This window comes from Sapajus apella, unplaced genomic scaffold, assembly GCF_009761245.1.
Source record: "Sapajus apella isolate SASKATOON/1434 unplaced genomic scaffold, GSC_monkey_1.0 scaffold50, whole genome shotgun sequence".
Lineage (NCBI taxonomy): Eukaryota > Metazoa > Chordata > Mammalia > Primates > Cebidae > Sapajus > Sapajus apella.
The window spans coordinates 3,039,743-3,044,926 of record NW_022436990.1 but is presented as its reverse complement, the minus strand read 5'-3'; positions in this window follow the sequence as shown (position 1 = coordinate 3,044,926).

The following is a 5,184-nucleotide window of genomic DNA, read 5'->3' as shown; positions in this document are numbered from 1 at the left end:
TTCTAGGTCCTTGAGGAATCAACACACTATCTTCCACAATGGTTGAACTAATTTACACTCCCATCAACAGTGTAAAAGTGTTCCTATATCTCCACATCCTCTCCAGCATCTGTTGTCTCCAGATTTTTTAATGATCGCCATTCTAACTGGCATGAGATGGTATCTTAATGTGGTTTTGCTTTGCATTTCTCTAATGACCAGTGATGATGAACATTTTTTCATATGTTTGTTGGCCTCATTTATGTCTTCTTTTGAGAAGTGTCCGTTCATATCCTTTGCTCACTTTTAAGTGAGTTTGCTTTTTTTCTTGTAAATCTGTTTCAGTTCTTTGTAGATTCTGGATATTAGCCCTTTGTCAGATGGGTAGATTGCAAAATTTTTTTCCCATTCTGTTGGTTGCCCATTCACTCTAATGATGATTTTGTTTGCTGTGCAGAAGCTCTGGAGTTTAATTATAACCTGTTTGTCTATTTTGGCTTTTGTTGCCACTGTTTTTGTGTTTTAGTCATGAAGTCCTTGCCTATTCCTATGTCCTGAGTGGTTTTGCCTAGGTTTTCCTCTAGGGTTTTTATGGTGTTAGGTCTTATGTTTAAGTCTTTAATCTATCTGGAGTGAATTTTAGTGTAAGGTGTCAGGAAGGGGTCCAGTTTCTGCTTTCTGCACATGGCTAGCCAGTTTTCCCAACACTATTTACTAAACAGGGACTCCTTTCCCCATTGCTTGTTTTTGTCAGGTTTATCAAAGATCAGATAGTTGTAGATAAGTGGCGTTGCATTTGAGGCCTCTGTTCTGTTACATTGGTCTACACCTCTGTTTTGATTACTGTAGCCTTGTAGTATAGTTTGAAGTCAGGTAGTGTGATGACTCCAGCATTGTTCTTTTTGCTTAGAATTGACTTGGCTATGCAGGCTCTGTTTTGGTTCCATGTGAAGTTTAAGGTGGTTTTTTCCAGTTCTGTGAAGAGGGTCATAGATAACTTGATGGGGATAGCGTTGAATCTATAAATTATTTTGGGCAGTATGGCCATTTTCATAATATTGATTCTTCCTAACCATGAGCATGGAATGTTTTTCCATCTGTTCGTGACCTGTCTTATTTCTTTGAGCAGTGGTTTATAGTTCTCCTTGAAGAGGTCCCTTACATCCTTTGTTAGTTGTATTCCTAGGTATTTTATTCTCTTTGTAGCAATTGTGAATAGCCGTTTGTTCTTGATTTGGCTGTCTTTGAGTCTGTTATTGGTGAATAGTTATGCTTGCGATTTCTGCACATTGATTTTGTTTCCTGAGACTTTGCTGAAGTTGCTTATCAGTTTCAGGAGATTTTGGGCTGAGAGGATGGGGTCTTCTAAATATACAATCATGTCGTCTGCAAATAGAGACAATTTGACTTCCTCCTTTTCTAATTGAATACCCTTTGTTTCTTTTTCTTGACTGATTGCTCTGACTGGAACTCCCAATACTATATTGAATAGGAGTGGTGAGAGAGGGCATCCTTGTCTGGTGCCAGATTTCAAAGGGAATGCTTCCAGTTTTTGCCCATTCAGTATGATATTGGCTGTGGGTTTGTCCTAAATAGCTTTTATTATTTGAGATACATTCCATCGATACGTAGTTTATTGAGAGTTTTTAGCGCGAAGGACTATTGAATTCTGTCAAAGGCCTTCTCTGCATCAGTTGAGATAATCATGTGGTTTTTGTCTTTGGTTCTGTTTATGTGGTGGATTACATTTACAGACTTGCGTAGTTGAACCAGCCTTTCATCCCCGGGGATGAAGCCTACTTGATTGTGATGGATAAGCTTTTTGATGTGCTGTTGCAGTCAGTTTGCCAGTATTTTATTGAAGATTTTTACATCTATGTTTGTCATGGATATTGGACTGCAGTTTTTCTTTTTTTGTTGAGTCTCTGCTGGGTTTAGGTATCAGGATGATGTTGGTCTCATAAAATGATTTGGGAAGGATTCCCTATTTGTATTGTTCGGAATAGTTTCAGAATTGAGTAGTACCAGCTCCTCTTTGTATGTCTGGTAGAATTCAGCTGTGAACCCATCCTAACCTAGGCTTGTTTTGGTTGGTAGGCTATTAATTGCTGCCTCAACTTCAGCTCTTGTTATTGGTCTACTCAGGGTTTCAACTTCTTCCTGGTTAGGCTTGGGAGGGCACAAGTGTCCAGGAATTTATACATTTCTTCCAGCTTTACTGATTTATGTGCATATAATTGTTTGTAGTAATCTCTGATGATAGTTTGTATTTCTGTGTAATTGGTGGTGTTATCCCCTTTATCATTTTTTATTGCATCTATTGGGTTCTTCTCTCTTTTCTTTATTATTAATCTGGCTAGTGGTCTACTTTTTTGATCTTTTTACAAAACCAGCTCCCTGATTTTTTGATTTTTTTGAAGGGTCTTTTGTGTCTCTGTCTCCTTCAGTTCTGCTCTGACATTGGTTATTTCTTGTCTTCTGCTAGCTTTTGAGTTTTTTTGATATTGCTCCTCTAGCTCTTTCAATTCTAATGATAGGCTGTTGATTTTAGACCTTTCCTTGCTCCTCATGTGGGCATTTATTGCTATGAATTTCCCTCTAGACACTGCTTTAAATGTGTCCCAGATATTTTGATATGTTGTGTCTTCATTCTTGTTGGTTTTGAAGAATATCTTTATTTCTGCCTTCATTTCATTGTTTATCTAGCCAACATTGAATAGCCAGTTGGTCAGTTTCCATGACGTTGTGTGGTTCTGAGATAGTTTCTTAATCCTCAGTTTGAATTCGATTGTACTGTGGTCTGAGAGACTGTTTGTTATGTGTTCTGTTCTTTTGCATTTGCTGAGGAGTGATTTACTTCCAATTATGTGGCCTATTTTAGAGTAGGTGTGGTGTGGTGTGGTGTGGTGTGCTGAGAAGAATGTATATTCTGTGGATTTGCGGTGGAGAGTTCTGTAGATGTCTATTAGGTTTGCCTGGTCCACATCTGAGTTCAAATCCTGGATAACCTTGTTAATTTTCTGTCTCTTTGATGTGGCTAACATAGACAGTGGAGTATTAAAGTCTCTGCTATTATTTTGTGGGAGTCTAAGTCTCTTTGTAGGTCATTAAGAACTTGCTTTATGTATTCGGGTGCTTTTGTATTGGGTGCATGTATATTTAGGATCATTAGCTCTTCTTGTTGCATTGATCCTTTTACCATTATGTAATGCCCTTCTTTGTCTCTTTTGATCTTTGTTGGTTTAAAGACTATTTTATCAGAGACTAGGATTGCAATTCCTGCTTTTTTTTTTTTTTGGCTCTCTATTTGCCTGGCAAATCTTCCTCCATTCTTTATTTTGAGCTTATGTGTATCCTTGCATGTGATATGGGTTTCCTGGATAGAGCACACCAATGGGTTTTAACTTTTTATCCAATTTGTCAGTGTGTGTCTTTTGATTGGGCATTTAGCCCATTTACATTTAAGGTTAATATTGTTATATGTGAATTTGATTCTGCCATTTTGATGCTAGCTGGTTGTTTTGCCCATTAGTTGATGCAGTTTCTTCATTGTGTCAATGCTCTTTACCATTTCGTACATTTTTGGAGTGGCCGGTACTGATTGTTCCTTTCTATGTTTAGTGCTGCTTTTGGGAGCTCTTGAAAAGCAGGCCTGGTGATGTTGAAATCTCTCAGCAATTGCTTGTTCATAAAGGATTTTATTTCTCCTTCGCTTATGAAGCTTTGTTTGGCTGGATATAAAATTCTAGGTTGAAAGTTCTTTTCTTTTAGGATGTTGAATATTGGCCCCTACTCTTCTGGATTGTAGGGTTTCTGCTGAAAGATCCGCTGTGAGTCTGATGGGCTTCCCTTTGTGGGTAACCCAATCTTTTTCTCTGGCTGCCCTTAGCATTTTTTTCCTTTATTTCAACCCTGTTGAATCTCATGATTTTATGCCTTGGGGTTGTTCTTTTTGAGGAATATCTTTGTGGGGTTCTCTGTATTTCCTGGACTTGAATATTGGCCTGCTTTGCTTGATTGTGGAAGTTCTCCTGGATAATATCGTGAAGAGTGTTTTCCAGCTTGGATTCATTCTCTCCATCACATTCATGTACACGTATCAAACATAGATTAGGTCTTTTCACATAATCCAATATTTCTTGGGGACTTTGTTCATTTCTTTTTACTCTTTTTTCTCTAATCTTGCCTTCTTGTTTTATTTCGTTGAGTTGATCTTCAGTCTTTGATATCCTGTTTTCTGCTTGGTCGATTAGGCTATTGAGACTGTGTATGGTTTGCGAAGTTCTCATGTTGTGTTTTTCAGTCCCATCAGGTCATTTATATTCTTCTCTGAGCTGTTTATTCTCATTAGCATTTCGTCAACCTTTTTTTCGAGGTTCTTAGTTTCTTTGCATTGGGTTAGAACATGTTCTTTTAGCTCAGAGAAGTTTGTTATTACCCGCCTTCTGAAGACTGTTACTGTCAATTCGTCAGACTTATTCTCCATCCAGCCTTGTTCCCTTGCTGGTGAAGAGTTGTGATCCCTTGGAGAAGGAGAGGTGTTCTGGTCTGGGTGTTTTCATTCTTTTTGCCCAGGTTTCTTCCCATCTTTGTGGATTTATCTACCTGTGGTCTTTGTAGTTGGTGACGTTTGGATGGGGTCTCTGAGTGGACATCCTTTTTGTTGATGATGAAGTTATTTCTTTCTGGTTTTTAATTTTCCTTCTAACAGTCAGGCCTCTCAGCTGTAGGACTGCTATAGGTCCACTCCAGACCCTGGTTGCCTGGGGATCACCTGCGGCAGCTGCAGAACAGTAAGGGTTTTTGCCAGTCCCTTCTTCTGTTATCTTTGTCCCAGAAGGATACCTGCCAGACGTCAGCTTTAGCTCTCTTTTATGTGATGTCCCTTTGGATATACAATGGTTAGGGAGTTGCTTGAGGAGACAGTATGTCTCTCATAGGAGCTCAAGTGCTAAGCTGTGAGCTCTGTTGTTCCATTCAGAGCTGCTGGGCAGGTACATTTAGGTCTGCTCCAGCAGAACTCATCACCGCCTGTTTTCCCAGGTGCTCTGTCCTTGGAAGGTGGGGTTTATTTATAAGTTCCTGACTTGCTGTTGCCTTTTTTCAGAGATGTCCTGCCCAGCAAGGAGGTAGCCTAGTGACAGTCTGCCAGCAGAGGTGTTGCTGAGCTGCTGTGGGCTCTGCCCAGCTGCTGTGTGAACTTCC